The sequence below is a fragment of the Dromaius novaehollandiae genome, chromosome 15 (assembly GCF_036370855.1).
Source record: "Dromaius novaehollandiae isolate bDroNov1 chromosome 15, bDroNov1.hap1, whole genome shotgun sequence".
Taxonomy (NCBI): domain Eukaryota; kingdom Metazoa; phylum Chordata; class Aves; order Casuariiformes; family Dromaiidae; genus Dromaius; species Dromaius novaehollandiae.
Window position 1 is genome coordinate 12,717,686 of NC_088112.1, and position 22,653 is coordinate 12,740,338.

General features: G+C 44.2%; 1 protein-coding gene and 1 long non-coding RNA gene across 11 annotated transcripts in view; both read left to right on the forward strand.

Annotated features, from left to right (window-relative positions):
- Window positions 1–22,653, forward strand: part of SGCD (sarcoglycan delta) — a 371,727-nt gene that overhangs the window by 223,059 nt on the left and 126,015 nt on the right. The window lies entirely within an intron of this gene.
- Window positions 2,146–10,569, forward strand: LOC135330023 (uncharacterized). The gene is made up of 2 exons (XR_010391736.1): window positions 2,146–2,412; window positions 9,799–10,569. It is a non-coding gene; the product is annotated as an uncharacterized LOC135330023 (long non-coding RNA).

Below are 22,653 nucleotides of genomic sequence, written 5' to 3' on the forward strand. Positions count from 1 at the left end.
TGCTTTTCTTCATGACTGGGAAGTCAAGAAACTTGATTTGCCTTTTTCTTTAGGAAAGTTGATATTGTTACATAATGTCATGGTTCCAGAAACTTAATCAAGAAAAATAAAATTATCAAGGTAGCTTTCTGGTTATGGTCTTTAGGTGGAACATATACTTGTCTTCAGCATGGCATGGCTTGCATGCATCAGCCCTGCAAGCAGAACTCACTTACTGACTGAAACCAACTTGCAGGACTTGAACCAGTGATGCCCACTGGGAAATGTTGGTCGGGAGTAATGGGAGGATGATCACACTGGGACAGATGGTGCCTTCTGGGCACCAGAAGCCACCAGAGCACTCTGTGCATCATTTGAGTTGTAGCTAAACTCTTTTTGAGATATGGAGGGATGCCTAGACCTTGAATTGCTTTCTTAAGGGGTGAATTTCACCCCCCTTGCTCAAATGCACTAGAAGTCAGTACATAATGAATGAGATACACCCCACTTCCACTGCTAGTGAGCCTTTATATAAGGCACCTCACAATTTTGCAGTAGCTTATTTGGCCATGCAGAGTAAAAATTAAATGACTGGTGCCCCTTTCTTCAAAGAAATCCTTGCCCCCTTAGAGCTATTTTAGGAGTGTTTGGGTCTTCAGGAGTCACTGAATTTGAGGCTTTAATCCTGGATTTACTTCAGGAGAGAGTGTTGTAAGATTAAATTCCCCTGGACCATTTTCAAGGACTTTCCCACCAGGCTCGGATGTTAGTAGCGTGTTTAACATCTCCCCCCATTTCTTTCTCTGCTTCGGACTTGTGAAGTCCTGAAGAGCTGTGTCCAATGTTATGTCATTAACGGGTCAGGAGAGGTCGGGTAAACAATCTCTGGCTTACTGTATCAAGCTGACAAAATATTATGTCAGGGGAAAATATAGCGTTCATATTCTCTAACCAGTATGCTGTTGAGGTATGCAGAAAATTGCAGTGCATGTATGCTTAGGGAGCGAGCAGTTATAAAGAGGTAATCCACCAAAAGCTGCTGTAAATAGGTAACCAAAGAGTGAGCCAAACTGGAGCAATTAATTCTTAACCAGACCAGTTATTTACTCTTGTGAAGTTAATGCCATTTTGATATGTATCTTGTGCCTGTATTGTGGTGTTTAGATGAATGTAGCTGAAACTTGGTATTTCTGAGATGCTGAAAGTCCTGGTCTTATCCTGCCCATAGCAGCGGTCACCATCCCAAGGACCAAATAATAGCATTTCAGATATTCTCTTTTCAGGAATTAAACTATTTCTTCAGAATAGCATAAATTCAGTACAGTCCCATGACTTCTACTATTTGGTGGAGGTCAGTCTCTACATGCCTGCTTGGGAAGCCAGCTGAACTTCTCTGCTCCTTTTCCCTCACAGCCTACTCGTGATCCATTGCATTTTGCAGCCTTCTGCAGAAGTGTCATCTCCTAGGGATACTTACAGAAACCTCCCACTTCCAGCAGCTCTCTGCTCCCCACTGGGATATACACTGGCTTTCTGGGGAATGGGCTGATCTTCTAGCTATCGTCTGATTCAGTTTCCTTAAATAGTCACTTACCGTCAGTGACTCATTGGGGATGAGTCCAGGTTAAAGTATATTTGTGTATGTTTTTAGTTATTTCATATGTTTTAATGTTAGTAGGTGAAGAACAGCTCTTGGTGATAAAAAAAACATTGACTATTAATACTGACTCCTGCAGTGGGAATTACTTCATAGTTGTGGGAGTGATCGTACGGGTTAGGATGTATCCTGTCTCTAGCACAGCCGATGAGAAATAAATATAAGAATGGGTCACGTAAAATGTGATCTCTGCCCTGGTATGCATCGTCATCTGGATCTGAAGAGTATGTTAATTTGTAAAGTACAAGCCCAGATTTAAGGAGACTCTCATGATTCTTGCTGTGAAATTAGCTCTCTGTGTATGCACTACCCAGACTGTGCCACAGGGGTAATTAGAGGAAGGTGCAAAGCAATTAATATGGGGCAATTAGGTGTTTCAGCTGACACAGGGCTTTTAATTGTTATTTTTCCACTCACTCCAGACTTGCTACCTTATGTGAGTACTGGAAGTGTTTCTGGCCTGAGATAAGCCATTTTTCACCTCTCATTTTCTCTTGATTTAGGAATGAGTGATATTGAAGAGTCACATTGCATGTGTCAGGTCCTGGACTATAACACAGAAGAAGTCGATTCTCATAAAATCAAAGGCTGTCTGAAGGCAGGTGTGGACCTTCTTCCTCTGCTGTGTGATCTGCTTGTCTCCACTGAATGTGGAACAATAGTGAGATGTGTGCAGTAGCCCAGAAGATTGTGTTCAACAGTGTCTTGTCTCGAGGAGAGATTTCTCATTCTTGTCATATCTGGCGAAAGAGAAGACAGAGGAGATCTTTTATGAAGTGAGTTGGAATTACTTGATTTTTGGTGGCAGGGAACTGCTGTCTAAGCACAGTCGGTCCTTGAGTAACACATAGCTTTGGAGCTTTCCTTCCACAGAGGAAGCCTTAGAGTTATGCTTCGGTAGAAGCCGTTGTCTCTTCCAGGTGGCTGTTTTCTGATAGTTGTTGGCTCCTCTAAGCTGGTGTAGTAGAAACCAGCCAACTTTTACAGTGGAACAACTTGTTCCAGGTTGGAACTGGTAAGACCCCAGTGAAAGAGGAGGGTTCAGCCAGACTCGGTGGGAGCCTAACAGACTTGTTTGAGACTCTTAGCTTCAAAGTTATGGCTTGACTTACTCAACAGTGTTGAGACCTAATGATCCAACCAAACAGGCAAAAGAGACAAAGCAGCTCCTTCCTCCATGGTGGCTGGAGTGTGGTCCTGCAGAGAGCAGTCAGTTGAGGAGGCTGTTTTTTCCGTCAGCTTTGCTGAGGTCTGTTAGGAGTAGTGCATCTGAGGGCAGCTGTGCTGGCTGCATCACAAGCCTGAGCCCACAGATCGGCTGTGCGCACAAGAGAACCTGTGATCACCGTGCACAGACAGCCCAGCTGGTGCCCAAAGTGGCATAGGTATGGGTTAAGGGTGGAGTTAGTGTCATGTGGCCCTCTGCCCGGTCAAGCCTTGCCATGTGCAGCATGTAATTGCATATGTATCTTCTGGGCCTGGCTCAGCACACCTCATGACGTCGGGCTCTTCCCTGCAGTCTTGCCAGCTTGTTTGGATCTATGCTCTGCAATCTATCCTGCTCCATTCCCTGAGGCTGAGAAAATCGCATCAATAAATGAATTTTTAGAGGCAAGCTTTTATCTTTAAATAACAAATGTGGTAAAATTCTCAAATGAGGAGATGCAAATATGCGAAATCTTTAATTTGTTCCCGTTCTGATAAGAGGAGCTGAGAAGCCTTCTGGGGTGGGAGAATGATTCAAGTAGTCAATGACCTATAGCCACTGCTTAACAGGTCTGACTTACCCCACCCCATGCTTGCAGAGCAGAGGGACAGCCTGTTCTCGGGCTGCAGCCATTCAAAAATGGAGGAGAAAGTTTTTAGTTCTGTTGTTGTGGAAAATAAATTTTTTCCAGTATCTTCCCACCCCTGAACTCTCCTCCAAGAGCCTGAATCTGCTCAGATCAACAGGACAGTCCTGGCACTTACCAGAATTTAATGAGGGCTCATTATGGCCAATAAGTGCTCACTGTACTTTAATGAACACAGCAAACCTGCTCAGGAAAACTCGGGGGTGTTTTAAATGCTGATAATGGGGTGCGCCAGAAGGGAGGAGGAGAGAAAGCAAGACAATCTCAGGGAAAAAAGAATCTTCTCTAAGAAATGCAGTGTCTGTGGTATGTTGCAGCAATATCTCTCTCTTCTGCGTCAAGCCCTGAACCCCTTTCCCTCCCCTTGGCACTCCCTGCTGACTCACGCTCGGGGAGACAATCTCCTGTAAAATCAAAGCATAAGCTTCCCATCCATGGCTTTTGATAAGCAAAGCATAGCTAATTTATTTTAGGCTGTGCATTAATATGAAGATTCAAGGCTTAAACAAATTTACGTGGGGCTATTGCTTTTTGCAAAGAGCTTTCAAACAGCACTGTCATGTTCCAGTGGGGTCAGTCGGTTACTCTCTATTCTCTGGTGCAGTCCCTCAGCCCTCGCATAGTATTTGATCCTCAGTTTGTTTTAAATGGCTTTATGAGGCACAGGCAACATGAAAAACAGGCCTGAAGGGGACCTCAAGAAATTATCTGCCTGTCCCATGGCTGGTTCAGATAATCAGCTCCATCTTATCCAGTTCATTTACATTAGAGTTGTGCTGCTGTTGGACTGCAGGAAGCACTATGAAGGCTGTTACCTCTAAACCTTACTTTGATTTTTAAGCCAAACCACAGAATGAATCTGGACCAAAGCCACAAATTTGGGGTTGAAACCCAAATGCACCCGGAAGGTGGCTTAACCTAATTGAGGTAAAAACCACCACCCGCTGCTAAGCTTTCCCATGATCTATAGGTAAAGGGAACTCCAGTTCATTCAGATTTTGGACAAGCCTGGTAAAAGTATGTGGTCTGTATATATTGGGTGTGGGGAGAAAACAGCAATACCTATGGGCTGCCCATGCGACTCACCCACTCACTTTGCAGGCCCTGAGCCGGCCCAGGCTGTATCCTGCAGTTGCATCCACGCAGGTGCCAGATCTTGAGCTGTGCAGAGCTTGGCTGAGGCCAAGGCAGCCCCTCCAGGGCTCGTATGTGGCTGTCTAATTACAAGGTTGGAACCTGTGCTCTTAATGACCTTCCTCTTTTTGGTCCACCTGTATTAACGTCCTGTGATGTAACGCTATAACAGTAGGCTTGCCCATGGCTGTGTGTATGAGTGTGCACAGCTTTCGTGCAGGAGAGTACTCATTTATGATGTGCTGGGGATCTCTATTTCAGCTATTAGTAGCAAACTTAAACCATTTTTGAGAAGCTTCCTGTTGTATTAGTTTCTGACTATAACAAAAAGAGATGTGCTTACATAAACACACAGGAAACGAATATGCTTATTTTAAGCAGCACATGGCTCAGAAGACTCTCATAACCAGCCACGGCAGTGCATTGACCTCTTCCCCCGGAGTCAGCATATACTGCCTGGTACTGTCAGCAGCACTACCGTATACAGCATGATCCATTAGTGCCCTTTTATGGAGACTCTTACGTAGCAGGAAGACCTCGAAACAGGAGAGATGAGAATTGTGACCCAGTGGCCACGTTTAAATGGCAAATGTCCACTTACTCGTCTGCTCATAAAACCACTGAGGTCCCTTTGCAGTTTCTTTGCCCTTCCCTGGTATTTCTATCGCAGTTGGGTGTTTGTGGGGGAGTTATGCTGTCTGTCACGAAGACTGTTTGCATACGCCCGCCTGCAGTCCTATATGTTAGCAGGTACTATCAGACTGTAAGTAGTAATAAACAGTATTTCTCCCCTAAATCAGCTTGCAAGGCTTGAAATTCCTAAAGAGCTGCCTTACAAAATATCCAAAGCAAAAGCTCCAGAAAAGTCTTTGTAAGGAAAATACCCTGCAACTTTGGTATTCAGGAGGCCCTGCAAGCCAAAAATAACATCTGCCTCTGAGCAGAGAGCATGTGCTGCTCCCAGGTCTGTGCAAGTCCATGCGAGCTCTGTGCCTGCCGTGCTGAGGCATCCCTGTGCAGCCCTTTGAAGAAATGCGATATAAAATGGCCAGGCAGGCGGAAGTCAGGGACCCATCTCCTCCCACATGCCCTGGGATGCAGAGGGAAGGGGATCTTCCCTTCCCAGCATTGCCTTCCTGGCCCCCATCAGCCCACGGTCTGGTGGTGTTCAACTGCAGCACACACACAAACCCTGCTTCCTCCTTCCAGAACCACATGGTGGTTTTTGAAGGTTTGGGTACTTTAGATGAACTTCATCCATCTTTTAAGATTTAAATGGAACAGGAACAAATGACTGCGATTGTTAAGATTTCTCCTTTTTTGCTGCAGGTTGCCTTCATAGCTGAAAGGGTTTATTTTGGCATCATTGGATGAAATGTTAGCAATACAGAGACACAAAATGCTGTTGTGGGTGGCACAAATGCTAAATATCATTATTATCTTGGTTTCTTTATTGAAAGTTGATAAGAAAAGTGAGCTTTTAAAATTTGGTTATGAACAGTTATTTCCAATGCAATTACTCCCTCTTGTGTGTAAACTACCTGCCACATTTTAATTACAGGAAAACAGTAGGGTAATAACACAGCAGTAAAGATGGATTAGCATTAGGAAAGCTCATCTCCCTAATAGGCAGATTTCTTTTTTTAATGATTTAAAGGAATAGAGTTTGTTCTGATTTTTTTATTAAAAATTGCAGAATAAAATGACTGTGTAGTTTATATTCCCTTTTCAAGATTTCTCTGGGGTCTTTTTGGGTATAATTGCTAAGGCCAACGTAGGAAAGAAATCTGGTCTGCTCTTCAGCTTCTGCTTTGTGGTGCAACTGTAATCAGTTAAATCAGCTGCACTTGTTTAGGGTTAGATTTAATAATGCTATATCCTCACTGATGAAAGAGCAAAGTCTCTCCCTCTCTCTGTCTCCCTCTCTTCCCCCCTCGCGCAGACGTACATACAAAATTGTACACTTTTCCATTTTAAGTCATGTTGCACTTTTTATAAAACAAGTAATTGTTTTGAGACTGCCTGCATGACTCAAGAGCTCTCTGTATTTGCCATGTTTCCTCATTCCCATAGACTGCATCTCCAGATGTAAAGATGTTGATCTTGTAGGGGGCTGGCAACACCAGCAATCCTACAAGTGACTCTACTGTTAAGTGGTTTCTAAGGGTGGAATCTTTATCTCCTGTAACTCAGTAGGAATTTTGGCATACACATCACCCTCACCCTAAGGGTTTTTATTTGCAGCTTTTTACACTAAATTCTAATTTACTTCCTGATTGGCTGAGTTATGCTTTTCTTTTACTCTTTTTTAGAGATTTGAATTTCATTTCTAGAGAGTTTCATGTTGCGCTCTGTATCAAAAGCAATCAAGATTACTTATCTTTTTAAAGAGACACATAGTGCTCGTTTGCCTTCGCTCCTTTGGAGCTTAGAATGAAACAGTGTTAATAGGATATTGCATGTTGTTACTACAAGGTGGATCCCTTCATTGTTGTAAGACATCTTGTCCTGATGACTTGCTGAGTTATGATGTATCGGTTTCTTCTAGCACTGTGCCTTTGAAAGCTCAATCTCTGATAATATCTCATTTTTATTGCCTGAATAGCACATCTTCTTGGCCAACATTAGCATATAAGGCCTTGATCTTCCTTGTTACCAAAAACTGATGGAAGGACTCCATGTTTTCACCTCACTGTCTTTACTCTGTACTGGACCCCAGGACATAAGAATCACTGAGTCTTTCAGAGACCTGCCGTGGCATTAGATATGCTCACAGGTATGTCATGAAAACAAAATAAATAGCGAAACAGTAAGACTTCCATCAGTACCTCTAAACAAACCTAGACATGCTACCCTGCAGTCAGGTAGGTAGCTCTTCGTTGCACGCTTTTATTTTTTGACTATTGCGCAAGAAGGTCCGTGTTGTAGAGGGTGTTAAAAAGGCAGATGATCCTTTCCCCTGAAATACTTTGGGCTGAGTTTCCTGAGGAAATGAGGTTTACACTTCTTTCTCAATGTACAGGTTTCCAGCTCTCACTTCTCAATCATTTTTAAAGCCACCGGCCACATTCGAGCTAGCTGAACAGAAGTATGTGTCCAAGAGGCAGGCGTTTCTCAAACGCATTTAGTTTCTGTGGGTTTCAGAGGCTGAAGAAAGCAATCTTGTTAGTGCCCCTACCGTGGAAGAAGCTGCTGCATAAGCTCTGTACTTACTAGCTGCCAGGAATGGGAGATATTATAAATGTCCCCCTGCCAGGAAAAGCTTTTGTTGGTGCTATTTTCTTATCAGACATCAGAGTATTTAGCCATGAGACCCAGGGACCCCATGAACCCAGCATCACTAGTTCGACTGCTCTCGGTACTCCCTCTGGTTTGAAAGAAGCTGTGAAAAAAACACTCAACAACACTCCTCTCCTCATACGTGGTGCAGTGTATGCATGTGGCCCTAACATCATGCGCCAGACCTGCTGCGTGGGCTGCGCTGCCAAGCCTGGATAGCCAGCCCCCGCGCATCTCCACAGCGAGAAAATACATTACTGCATTAAAAATACATTATAGCTTTGTTTGGTCCCTCCAAGAACAGAGGGACAAGAACAGACGGAGAAGGAGAGGAGCAGGGATTTGGGCAGTTTGTAATGTGAGGCTGAGCGTTTGGTCTCTGGCTTAGCGCTTCATTTCCAGGCATTTCAGCAGTGATCAGAATTAATTATTGCCCACGAGCAGTCCCGCAGCCTGCAGCAGCAGCAAGCAGGCTCTGCTGAGCTACTCGTAGCCTCTGGCAAGCTGCATCCACGTGGTGAATGTTGTCCTTTTGGAGAGCTTCCAGCAGATGTGGCAAGGGTCCCGTGTTAGGGATGGTGTGTCTGGGCATGCTCCTGCCAGGACACTGTCGGGCAGTGCAGGTGTGCAAATACCCCGCGCGTTGGTGGCACCCCATCGTGGCCTGGCCTTACCTGCTGCGGGGTGGGAGTATGGCTCCAGTCAGTGTTGCTCTGTTAGAGAACAGCTGACAAGCAAGTCTGGGTCTGCCGGTGCTTCGGGGAAGGGCAACGGGGCGTGCGATCAGACGGGGAGCAGCTGCTCCGCAGGATGGTGGGAGCGGGTGGCGGAGCTGAGTGAGGAGGGCCCGGGTGGGCTGTGCAGGGGAGGTGAGTCATGAGCTCTCCATTCCAGGTCCCACCTTCTGCCACTGCCTGGGTATTGTTCTCAGCTTCTCTTTAATCTGAAGAAATAAGATATTTCATATTAGCATTCTTCTCAATGCCAGCAAAAGATCTTCCAACTAGCAGTTCTGAAGTAGAGATTTGTCTCTAAGAGAACATGTAAAAGGTGTTATTATAAATGTGCAAAAGAACAAAAACAAGTGCGCTGCTAAAATGCCCATAATCAGTTAGTTCTCTGAATAGCTTACAGTCTGATCCCTCCCCCCCCCCCAATATTCTCACAGTACATTAGGAGAAACGATTTAATTTGGCAGTCTACACAGAAGTGATGTGCCAAGCTGATCCTATAGTAAGTTTTTCACTGCTTCTTCTGTTGCTCCTTGTGCTTGTTTTCCCCCTGAGCTTGCTGACATCCCTCCTGAACTCCTTGCATGTCAGAAAGCAATGACCTCAGCTCTGAAAACTTAGCAGCCGTTGCTATAAGCAAACTATAAGTCTTTTAAAGCACCTCTTCTGTGTGCTTGCCTCAAGGCTGAGATGCTGCTTGGAGGAGCCTCCATACTTCTTTCAACTTGTCCTGGAAGAGCAAAGCTGTGAGATTTTCAGAAGGCTGCTTCTTAATATGTTTCTTGGCATTTGGTCCTGGTTCCCTGCTGTTTTGCAGCTTGTGTTGTTGCATAATCCAGGGAAAGGGGATGGAGGTGGCTTTCATTCAACAGTGTAAATTACTGTGCAAAATGCAAAGTAGTGAGCAGCAGAAAACCTGGTTCTTCGGGTGAAATGCCAACTTGTTGGCTAACTGCTGCTGATGAGCTGTGATAAGCTTTCATTTGACTATACCAATGGAGTAGGGGAGGAGGGAGAAGTGGCATATTCTATTTACATTTGTATTAATTTACATTTTTTAGCTTATGTAATCTTCAGAATCTGTTCTTAAGACTTACAGAGCTCTGAGAACAAAATTACAGGCCTACAGTTGTGTGGACTTTTGTTTTCCCCTTCCCTCCTGCAGATGCTCTCTTCTCTACCTATATGCTACCATACCTGATTTGACAGATGCATTGAAAACACTCGCTGACAGGATGCTACCATTTCATACGCCAGTTCTTCCCGATTTTTGGTAGGGAGATGAGTGTGACTACACCACTTGAATACATCATCCTCCTTAAGTTTGGATCACATTTTGCTTCAGGTTATTTCCACTTCAATTACATCTTCCCCATTACCCATCCTGCCTTCACTACTGTGGTCAACAGTAAGATGGAATGAAGTAATTATTTGTGTTGAGATCAGAGTTTCCCTGGGACTGCACTCCAGTGCACTTGCATGAAGGACAACCTGTTAACACCGAAATGATATGGTTGTGGACAGATTTATGGAAGAGGAATAGATTTATGCAGGTAATTCAGTCCTGACCTCTTGAGTTCTCATTACTTTTCATCCACCCAGCACTACTGCCCACCTCTTTCCTTTTTAAATGAGACCCAGTAACTAATAGTGAAATTATGGCAATCTGCTATATGAAATTTGTGATTATTTGCATTTAATTAAAGGCTTCTCCTGAGAAAATGAAGAACAGCTTACCCTCAAAGAAGCCTCTTCATCTCCAGTAATTGCTTCTAATTGAAGTCTTTAGAGTTTCCACCCCACCACAGGAAAAAAAAAAAAGTTTACTCCCACACACAGGTCCCTGAAAATTATTTTATCCTTATGTAATTAAGGTGACCAAGGATGCTCATAAAAGATTCTTCAGTGTGACTAAAATTAAAGTTTAATTAGTCAATATCAGGTTTGTGGTGTGTTTATGAAAAATCCATGAGCACAGTCAATCTTCTGGTATCGGGCATCTGGCAACACTGTGTGCTGGTTACCCGTTCCGAACTGCAAGTCATTTCATTTCCATCATGGCTTTCTGGTTTTGTGCGGTTCTTGTTGGCTTCCACCTGCATTTTGACTGTTTGTTCCAGAAAAAAATTCCAAACCAATAGAACTTAGTGTGTCCGGAGAAGCGCAAGAGTGTGGCTCCTCCAGCTTGAGCTGTGCAGTGCTGTGCAGGAGCACTGCCTCCGGGGCTGGGAGCTGCAGCGGTGGCCACCGGATGGGAACACCTCCCTGCTTCTTCATCTGGACGTGGCTCCAAGGCCACACTCGTACTCTTTGCTACTGTAAGCTGACCTTTCTCATCACAAACTCTTTATAGGTTGGCAGTTGGTGTCGATATGGGCTATGTGGGCTTGGACAGCCTTTGTAAGATGCTTACCGGTGCCCTAAATCCCTGCTTTACTCCAGTAATCCTGATGCATGAAGCATGCCACTTAGCAAGCACAGCATTTGCTGTGTCACCAGGAGCTGTTCCCATCTGTGGCATGTGACGAAGGGAGGGCATGGGTGTTAAAAATCAGGTCTGCTTCTCTCCCTGAGGTGTCACAGTGCGAGTTTGGCAGAGTGGGGTGAGCTGTGCCTGTTGTCTGGAAAGGACCCCACTTCAGTCTGAGGAGTGCTGGATCTGGTGAGGAACACAACACATTGCGTGTAAAATCACCATCACAGACTCAAGCATGCTGCACTTGAATTACGCATTCTGCCTAATTAGACCTACCAGCGTTTTCGTGCTGCTTACTGGCAGTACAGTCGTTCTAATCGCGCCCTTCAGCTCTATTAAAATCCCTTCTTGTATTATGGATCTGAAAACAGGCACGACAAAAATAAAAGTGCGTATGTCGTAGCAGCAGATATGGCCATTTTTCACTGTTTATTCTCTAAGCTGCAGATGCGGATGTTGAAAAACATTGGAAGCATTCTGCTTTCCTCTGTTCTTGCATTGTTCGTTAACACCGTGGATCACAGAAGTCAACAGGAATGTACTTCTGATTTCTGTTTTTTATTATCTTGAAGGTTCTTTTTAATGTGTGCTGAAACACATAAAATGTCTAGATGGACTGAAGTCTTTCAGAGTGACCTCTTAGAGGGCTGCAGGTGAGTCAGAAATGGAAATGTCATTGTTTGTCAGCTGTAGATTTGTCGGTTATTTTGAAGTTGCGGCTACAGTTAAATACGTGAAAACACATGTGGGCTTCCTCTGCTATTTCTTAGGAAGCAGACATGCTTGGCAAAGTACTCCTCTTCATTTTAGAAAAGCAGTGCTTTAGTTCTGCCTGCAGAGCCCTGAAATACTTGAATTTAGTGTAGGTGCAAGTCGTATAGAGGTGCGTAGGTGCCGATTTTGATTCTGGTTATTTTATAGGGTGATATTGTTTCCGACAACAAATATTTAATCTTTCAAACAAGACACAAAAGCAGTTTGTTCTGGGGAACTAAGAAAGCAAATGGCCTGTTACTTTCTGTACGCCTCCTGCATGTTAGAAAGGGAGTTCCTGCTAATTATGTATTTGTGCATGCATGCCACTTCTGAATCAAGCACTTATTTATGGACAGATGTCATCAAATGAGACATGATAGGTTTGCAGCAAAGCTTAAATCTTGTGAAGCAGAGGGACTTCAGCCCGAGCAGCTGATGACAGGAATAAAGGGGGAATGGCTGGATCCCAGCAATTCTGCTGTGGTTTTGCAGAAAACTACATTGCCTAGATAGCAAAATGATTCCGTTCACCAGCAGGTATAGATTGTAAGGCAAATTTCATCTTTATTTCAAGTTACTTTTCAAGACCTATTGACCAAAGCCCTTTGTTAGTGTTATAAATGATTCGGCCTGTGTGTTGCCCAAGAAAAATGCTGTATGTTAGAAGGCAGGTGTGTTTGCTTGCTTGCTTCTTCCCACTGGAGTTATTTATTGCCATTACACCTTTCTTCTTAATAAGAAGCTCTTCTGCAGGATAGTTTGCCATGTCATTTTTTTTCCTCTTAGTTGAGAATGAAAGCGTTTTACATACTCAAGGCTGAAAACAGCAGTTCTCTGCATGGGGCGCTGCAGCCAGGCAGACACCCCGTTGCTGTGCTGGCGGCGTGGGGAGCCGTGGGTGCCACCGGAGGCCGGGCGTCCTCCCTGCTCTCTCGAGCCCACGGGAGCAGCACCTTGGCTCTGCTTCCAGTCCTGCCGCCGCCAGGCAGAGCGGCTCGCTGTGACGGGTAAACTCGATGCTCCCCAAAATGGACGGGAGTACGAGACTGTCCTACCAGAGCAGCCCGTGCGAGGGAAGGGCTTCGCTCTTTGGTGAAAAGTCAGTTCTGCAGGTAGCACCTGAATGTGGCAATCACAAGGCAGTTAGTTCTCTCCTGCCTGCGGAGTATGCTAAATAAACACGGAGTAACCAGTCATTTGACGAATGACTCGGTTCTCCTCTTACAGAGGTGTAAATCAGTGGCTTTGCTGCTGGCTTGCACAGGTATAAATGAGAAACGAATAGGCTGGCAGTGTTCAGCCCTGGCAGGCAGCCTGCACACGAAAGAGTTTTAAGCTTTGAAATATAGACACTATCTGGGCAATTGAAAAGAGGAGTATATCCTGTTTTTTTTTTCCATAGGGAACAAAAGAGTCTGTTGCTTTGGGTTAGTAATAATCTATAAGGTGACATGTTAAATGGATTTCACTCACCTATTAAGTTTGTCAGTTTAGAACAAATACATAGATGCTGTGGGAATTTATGCAGCACAGACAAGGACTCGAGAGAGCTCTGTGCACAGAAACAGCTGAAAAAACTACAAATCTGTGCTCAGAAATCCTATAGAAGCAGGCTGCCAGCAAGCTAGTTTGGAAAACCTGTCACAGGAATCTGTAGCTGCTAGATAGTAATACATGAATCCCAGTAAATGAGAGTAAATTAATACATTGTATTAACTTCTTTCCTTCCTTTCCCACATCTCATGGTTTTTCTGGCTCTTAAAATTAATCCATTCAATACGAGTTGTGAAGTTAAACGGCTACATTCGATGGTTAGTTTTACAGTTATCAGTGATGCTCATTTTGGAGGAGTTGGCTAAAACGCTTTCTGAAAGCAAGTGTAGACAGATGATGAGATGCGTGAGGGGGATATGGCCACCATTCATCCAAAATGTTTTCAGTAGTAGCACCGGGAAGGGAATACACTGGTGCAATCTGTAGTTGTTTTTGTTTTAAAGGTCTCTAACGAACCATGTGTGCAATCCATTTCGCCCTGGGAAATCCCACTGAAATCTGGCACTTGGATTTCATTTCTTACGCTACTATATTTAGAGCGGGAAGCACATCTCCCAGCATGACTCCTTCTGGCTTTTAGAAGCTCTGTGAATTGTCTTAGTAACAGGCGCTAATAAGTTTACCAAAGCTGCCAGCCCCCATGAAAATCTTTTAAAATGACAAATGATTAAAAATGGAAGCAGCATAGTTGCATCTAATTTCAGTCATTTGGCAGTGCCTGGCTGTCATGCCTGGGCAGCAGAGGTAGCTCAGATGAATGTGGTGTCATCTTCATTACCATGGGCTGTTGCTGGATCGGTAATTTTTGTGCGTCTCCTTTTTAACCCTATGCATAAGGAGTCTGTTCATAGTAGTGCCCATTGAGTTTTAATGGGTAAATTAAAGGTTTAAAATGTTTGCAGTTGACTGTAGTCTCAGCATGTGCACATCTTCTTCCCTTCCTCGTAGTCCAGCAGTGCTTGCTGGTAAAAGTAACAGGTGGACTGATGTATTTATTTTTAATGAGTTCCCTTCTTTCTTGACCTTCCTTCCATTAAAAGTAATGCACAGCCATGCCAAGTCAGGCATTGAACACCATCTTGTTACAACCAGCAAAATGAACCTTCCTACCTCACTACAGTGTTTTTCCCCAGCTGATACCTGTCAGCGTAGCCATGCCACAGACTGCTGGAATCACAGTGCCAAGGTAACCCCTACGCTGTGCTAAAGAGCCATCGTGGCATGGATGTTTATACGTGGTGGAGAGGGGAGGGAGGTAATACACTTCTGTGTTCACAATGTGATGCGAGAATATTTTGGGTGTTTTCAGGTATGTTTCAGGTATTCCGTTCCCTTTCTTTGCTTGTGTGCATAGGAATAATCTTTAAAACTTAAGAGCAATGAAACTGTAAGGCTCAGTAGACATGGCATTCAAAATCTGTGAAACTAAGGAGAGACCATGTCCATCTGAGGGGCTTTCTGTTATCTTTCACAATTCTTTAATAGGGATGTGATTTTCTCTAATCATTCAGAAAGATGGCTGGATATTTTTTTCTATTAAATTCTGAAGGACTTAAACCTTTACTGGCTTACCTTTGTTATTTTTCATGTTTATATACGACAGTATAACGCATTTTTATGTGTTTCAAATATAAAAGTGAGCTGTGTCTATAAAGGCTGTCAGACTTTCTATTCCACAAAATAACTGGAACGTCCCTAGAAGCTGACACCAGCCTAAAAATCACGGAGAGTTGCTGAAATGTCTTATTTTATGGCTGCATTGTTATTCAGTAACTAAGCTGTGCTGTCTCTTAATTTACTGTCACTGGCTACAAGCGCCTCTGTGTGCGGGGATGCTGCTGGTGCGGCCCCGGCATAGCTCCTCTGCCGGGAGAGGTGACCTTATTGCCCCGAATTCAGCAAAGCTGCGTGCTGGCTAAGGAGCGGGCCGCATTACGCTAATGAACTAGTGAGTTAGAAATGGAAAGGAGACCCCTCTGCAGTGCTTTAACCTTCTTTCAGCAGGTCTTGCCTGCCAGGGATTGGGATAGAAAATGATTACTTTTTGCTCCCTCTGCTGTATTTATCCTCAGGAGGCTTGTGATAGGTTTTGGCTATTAAAGACGGCAGTAAATGCCTAACTGGAAGCTATCTGGCATTCATAACCTTAAGCTATTTAGGAAAACAGAAAGGCTGAATGGATTTTTTCTTTTTTTAAGAAAAGTGCTACAAGAGCAAAAGGAGCTGCCTGCCTTTCAGGTGAATTCCACTCAGGATGATAAATTATGTCTGAACTGAACCAAAATGTTCCTAATGGCTCTAGTCAAAAGGCCTATTACAGGATGTCTAACTCAGTTAAATTCCTTTCTGCTTTAAATCATTAATGATTAAGTATTTTAGGGCTAAAGTGATATGCACTTAAAGGGCACTTTTCTTAAAGGTTAGCCAAACTCGAAAATGAACACCTGAACTGAGGAATACAGACTGTCTTGAGTGACCTTGTTCTGCCAGTGAAATTAGGATACTGTCTCTACAGGTGGATAATTTTGTGAGAATATTTATAAGGCATCAAGAAGGTTTATAGAAGAGAAAGTGGGCAAACATTTTGGAGCAGAGAGAACAAAGGGTGTTGGCTTGCTCTGGTGGTTGGTAAATCGCAGTTCTGATATTGCAGTGAGAAAGTTTATTTGTCTTGTGTTATGACATTTGGAAAAGTAAAGTATATGGTGACATAAAGGACATTTTCCCAAAGGAAGGGCTGATAAGTTGTAAGTCACCAGTCCTGTAATGACTTATGGCAGATAGTTGCTTTTAAGCACAAGTTTACGCACAAGTTTATGCAGTTTTAAGCACAAGGTATGCAGATGCTAAATCCATCTAGTAATCACAAAGATCTGGATTCCTGTCCAGGTCTGTGCTGCTGCCTGCCCCTGCTGCTGCCCGGTTAGTGTTGCTTCATGTTCTTCTGTAAGCATGTGCAGATCTTTAGCAGATACCTGTTCAGCATCAGCAGCTATAGGAACTTCTCTCTCCCTTAAACATTTTTTTTCATGTCTCCTGTAAATGACTGAAATACCAAAAATTCTCTGTCACTTTCCATAGTATTGGCACCTGCAGAACCTGCGTAGTCACAGTAGCCCTGTTTATGTGGATATTAATGCCTGGAGGCCCATTTTTGCTTTTATTCAATTCATGGATGGATTTATTGGAATTGAGGTTTGTCATCCTACCCTCTCACATGAGCCTGCAGAGAAAGCTGAAAGAAAAGAGCTTGTTTTCCAAAATACCGAAAGAGTTGCTTGTGGTGTACAAACTGGTTCCATTCATCTAGGACTGTAACATTGCCATCTTTCATCATCTTTATTAGGAATAAAGGATGTAATGTTTATAAATTTCGAAACACCCTTTTCCTTCCTTTTTTTTTTGCTCTTGGTGAGGCAAATCCCTGCTGGGGATTTTAAGCAAACATTGTCAAAGCTTGTTTGGGATGCCGTTAATGTGAATTCCTGGCCTAGTGCTCTGCAAATGTCTGGCTCCTTCAGCGCATTTTTATTCCCCACTGTGTCGTTTCTCCTTTGATATCTGATTAGTCAGCATGTCTTTAATTGCTGCTCCTCTTAGCTGGGAGTGCTTTCTGTCAATATGTTAAATATTTGATTGCCCCGGCTTTCCAGATACAGCAGGGCCCTCATTTGGATGCATAAATGCCTGACCCAGAACTTGTTGCCCCTCCAGACAGTAAGCTTGGAAGCTTGGCCCCAGGCTGTGCCTGGAGAGTACCTCCTGGAGCACGCGGGCCTGTGAGTGCTGGTGCAGGCCAGGTGGCCCTGTCTGCTGGGAGGCGGTTTTGCGTGGTGCCTGCCACGCTCGGGAAGGCTCGCTGTGGGAATTTCTGCAAGCAGCCGGCAAGTCGCCTGGGAAGCTCCTGTGTGGCCAGAGGGCAGGCGCATTTGGCAGTGCACTGTGCTCTCAGCTGCTCCCAGGGTTCCTTTCTGCTCTTTTTTAAAGAAGCAAGGTAGATACATCCATTGGGACTACCCCAGTGCTTAGTGGGTTACGGTATGTCTTAAGGGACTCAGTAAGATGGAGTATTATCGCCAGTAAAATTATCTTCTTGTAGCGTTAATGAATGTTATGCATGTATTTCATATTGAGTGAGCTGAAATAAGGGCATTTTTAATAGCCTCGTCTAAGTATTTTAGAAGAATGCACTGTTCAGGCACGATCTGTTGTGTCCTGCATAGGAAAGCCTGGCTTCCAGGCAAAGCTGTTACAGGGCACTGACACTGGGCAACACAGGCCTTGAACCTTGTGAGTGACTCTCTGTGAGGAGAAATCTAGTTCTGCATTCATGAGATTGCAATACCTGCCCGCAGAAAGCTGGGATTTGCTGGCTGTAAACGCCTCCACACTTTGGGAACCTTCCCACTGGTACCTCTCACATGGGGCTGTGTAGGAGCATGCAGGCTCTCACGTCATGGCAGTGTATGAACAGTCCTTCAGCAACGTCTGAAGGACATGGAGTCTTATTAAGAGAAGTATACAAAGGAACACTGAGAAATGTGGAGGGCAGTGCGTGCTTAACACACATTACTGTTCAGTCAATTGTAGGTGGTGCTGGGGAGAAGAAAGAGCCTGATCAGAGTAATGGGAAAAGGATGCTGAAAGAGCCCTCCGGCCTCACTTTGATAATCTTATTATCCTGGTCCTAATGGAAGAGAAGCTGCTGCAATGCACACACTCAAGAAATGGCATGAAAAAAATCACAGAAGTTTCCCTCCCACTGAGTTGAGGAGAAGCAATCTTGCTCCCACCGAAAGGATGAAATGGATGTAGTTGTTATTAGAGCACAGCAGTGAACACCAGAGCTATCATTTTGTAGAACAGATCTCTTAAGCAGACCTTTAGTTTAAGAAAAATAGGTGCATAACAAGATTCTGTCCTGAAGCAAACTTGGCAAAACTGCAGCGGTGAAGCAAAGGAATCATATGAGTAGATAAGTGGCATTTTCCCACATTATTCACAGCGCCCACTTGCTAAACAATTGGAGCAGAAAGTTCTCAGTGCATGAAAAACAGTGAGAGAACAGTCTATCCACATGGAGCCTTGACTTCCACCAGACCATTAATATCAGGGATGTTTATGACCTTCCGCTCAGGCAAGGGAAAATAACTTAGCAGCAGTCAGGTTTTATCCAGTTAATGTTTCCAAGATTAAATTCGTACTTGCAGACCGGCTGATTGCCAATTTTATGGTGGACCCTTTCTGCTGTAGTATAATTCTCAGCATTCAGTCCACTGCAGGCTTCAAGCTCCCTGGTGTAAGTTATGACACTATGTGCAAAGACAAAGGTAGCAAGAACTGTGAGAGAGCTCAAGTGCCTTCCTTCAGTTTGGACGATGTAGGCTATTCATACTATGATGCCTTGTGAAAGGCATCACTTATTTCAGCATTTGGATTCAGCAGATGCCCTAGAGCTGCAATGGTCACCCTGGTGTCCCTTCAGCCATACACAACCCTCCCAGAGCTCAAATGTAGGATGCCCTGCCTGGACGATCTTCTGTGAGCAGTGGTGTCATGGCGTGATGGGGGAGCTAGCTTGTGAAGATGACACAGGAAGCTGCTTTTGCTTTGCTCCCGGACATCCCCTTCTTTTGTCTCTGAAGTTCATGGCACATGTTTTGTTGCTGCTGCCACATGGAAACTTTGCTATGTGGCTTCTAGGGACAAGAAGGTTGGTTGCTGTTGCTCCATGGTGCTGCAAGGCCTTATTTTCAGTAGCATGCCACTTACAGATTCAGCCACTAGCTTCAGAAATGGAAATCAGTTGCATTGTCCACTTCTGTCCACAGTAAAAGAGTGAGCAAGAAAGCTTGAGTGGCTGATGGCTTTAAGTACAGGCCAAAACTGCAGGCTATTTCAGTAGTAATAAATATTGTGTTCTAGATTGGAATATAAGGGAGAGAATTTGTCTGTGTGCACAAACATCTCAGCTCTCGAGAATGGATTTGTAATGGAAGTGGGCTTCCAGTCACCAACTCAGTGCCCACGTCGGTGAAGATTTCTACAGAGGCAGTTTATCTGTCTCCTGTTTATAAACATAATTGGAATTATTGGACCTTCAAAGCCGTGGAGAAAGTAATGGATGACCAGCTGCACTTCAAATGAAAAAGTAATCTGTGGAATAATTACTGCCAGTCAACCTGAGCCCAGCTGTGAAATATTAATGGGTTGCTTGATCAGTCTGTACAGAGTTCTCAATCATTCTCCTAGAAAGCAGCACAAATCCAGCAAATGGCTCAGGATTTGTAGTCAGCCAACTTATTGACAGGAACAGAATAAGATGTTGTGGTGTGATGCTTACGATAAGTACCTGTTATTGGGTCCTAAAGGAAATCTTTTTCTTAATATTTGTAAGTTCAGAGATGATCTGTCTTACACTTCCCTTTAAGCACCCCCCAGCTTGCTGTGGACAAGCAGTGGCAGCCTGGTGCTCTGCAGAACTGTGGACAATACTGCTGTAAAGCTCAGCAGCGTGCAATAGTCTCAGAGAAAAAATTGAACAGAGGGTTTTCTATCTTTAATGCTAACCCATGTGCCTTAGAAAATGTTTGAACAGAACGCACAGAGCTAGGAAGGACTGACAAGAAGTGAGCTGCCACCCTGCTCCAGCAAAGGACTTCACTTCAGGCATGTGAACAGTCCTGTTTGCTTCAGAGAGACTTTGCATAAGCTTAAGCACTTTGCTAGATTGAAGTCTAGTGAGTAGGAGTTCATAAATAAAAAGAGAGAGCTCTGAACCAGATTTCTCTTCCTGAGCCCTTGAACTTACGGGAAGTTCAGCTTCAAAATGTGGAACTAACCAGGGAACAGACACAGGCTGCTTTGATTAGGAATGCTGCACGGGTTTGATCATGCCAGAAGACATGGGCCTCATGCTGCGTTTGTTCATGGGAATGGTAGTTTCTCTGGTGCCTCTCATCTGTCTGCCTCCTCCTTGGCCTCACAGCTCTGGGCCTCCCAGTCCCATCTGCCAGAATTTCTTCTTTGTGTGTGGGAAACTGGACAGTGCCCGACCTCAGTGAAAAGCCCGGTTCATCTCTGAAGGAGACTTTGGCTTTGGGACTGGGGTCTGCTTCCTCTGTACGTTGCAGAAAATGAGAGAAATCCATCTGAGCAGCAAACAGGATCTGCAGGAAATCTGTCCACCTGCTGTGAAGGAAAGCTCTGCTTGATTTTGTGTGAAAGCCAAGTAGCAAATGAAGTGGACCAGAGACATTGCATGTCCTCCTTCATTTCTGTATGTCCTGCAAAGGCAGGGAGAACCCCCCTGCCCCATGTAATATGAAGGGCTGTGACTGACTGGCCATGGTGGGTTTTGTGGGCACAGCGGGGTCTTTGTTTGGACAGTGCCAAAGCAGGATGCACATCCATAATAAGTGAAAACCAAGCAGTTAAATCCTTTCACTGCAAGAGTTGAAGGATTTTGATCCCTTTTGTCACCCCCTAAAGCTTTTGAATTTGGGCCGTAATCATTTTTGACTGCCTGAGAAACAAGTGGTCCAGTCAGCACTGAGTACTGCTGGGGTCTCCCTTCTCCCTTCAGCTCTGCTCCTGGCCTAATGTGCAACCTCACATCATTTTTCTAGCCCTTCTTTCTCCTTCCTAATCCTTTGCCTATTGCCGTTACAAGATTTTTTGGAAAGGCTATACACATAATAGTGTGTATATTTATTGTTATTATTATTAGGTTTGCAATTATTATTTTTGCCTGTATGCATCATAGCTAAACCAGGCTCAGATTTCAGTGTTCACCAGTAGTGCCCAGCCTCACTGGTCCATTTGGTGGAGTTTGGAGCAACCAATACAGTGCTTGCAGCAGCCAACTTTGCTGTCTTGGGAAATGTGGACTGGAGGAGCAGAGTCTTCCAGTATCTGCAGGCAATGTCAGAAAGCCTGTTGAGCCACATGTTTGAGATGGCTGCTCTAGGTATTATTGCATTATAAATAGCAGCTAATAATAGTAGCATAACAGCGAGGTTCTCAGCCGATGTAAATTGGAAACTGTAATTCCGTAGAAGTTAATGGAGCTCAACTGATTTACACTAGTTGGTTGTCTGGCCCCTGGCAAATGATTCTAAATCTGATAAAATTAAATGAGATTCAAAGCTCCCTCATATAAAAGAATATTAAACCCTAGCTCTGCTGTCAGACTTCTGCGTGACTGTCAGGCTTTGTAGCTCTGGCTTTAAGATCCTGTTTTAAATTCTTGATTTTATTATTTGATGTTTTTCACTTCTCTCCCTTTTTTTTTAGTTCAATTAGTTACATCTTAACTTCCAAAAAAGAAAAATTAGAAAAATTGCCCATTTTGATGGATCATTAGGTGCCATTTGTTAGAATTCACAAGTTGTTGGCAGCGATCTTAAACCCACTGAGATTTGTGCCCTTTAATTTCAGTTCAAAATGCAAATAGACATCGAAAACATCTGTTCAGCATCCGTGTTGGAGCGGTCTGCAGCCTCAATGCTTTTCCGTTGCTCTCAGTAAAGTAGCGTAAATTTTATTTAAGGTAATATGGCTACGTCTGGCCCATAAATTAAGAAACAGGTCTTCAAACGTTGAATTAGTTTGTAAGTTGTTTTGCAAGTTCTGTGCAAGTTGTCTTTCCTGTACTGCCTGCTCTGGGCTGGCATGTAACGTTGGTGAACGGGGTGACTGGTCCCAGAGAGGATCAGGCTGTGGTCAGAGGTGCCGGGCTGGTTTAGGAGAGGATCTCCCTTTGAGGGGTTCTTCTTGCCTCAGAGCGACCAGCAGAACTGCACAAATGGTTGTTCCTTTTCACGGTTCTGCCGCAAGGATCCAAGCTGGCTTCAACACATTTAATAGCAGCTCTTAGAAATCCAGCCTGTTTTGACAGAACTGGGTTATGGCAGGATTGGGGGAGCTGTGCCCTCCATGGGGGCGGACTGAGGAGCAGCGCAGAGTGGGTGTAAGGTGGTAACTTCATAATCACTCTGCTTCATGCAGAACTGCACAGCTGACTGCAGCATCTGTTCAGAAATGTATTTAGATTTGCTGGTTTTGAAACTTAAACCCAATCTACTGATCATTTCCAGTTCAGTATTGAACTTAGCTGAACACCTGAATTTGGGCAAGGTGACTTGAAATGGAAAAGCTACAATGCAGAACTTTTGCAAGAATTAGAGCGACTGTGAGCAACATCGGTTGGAGCCTCTAAGCGAGTCCCAGGAC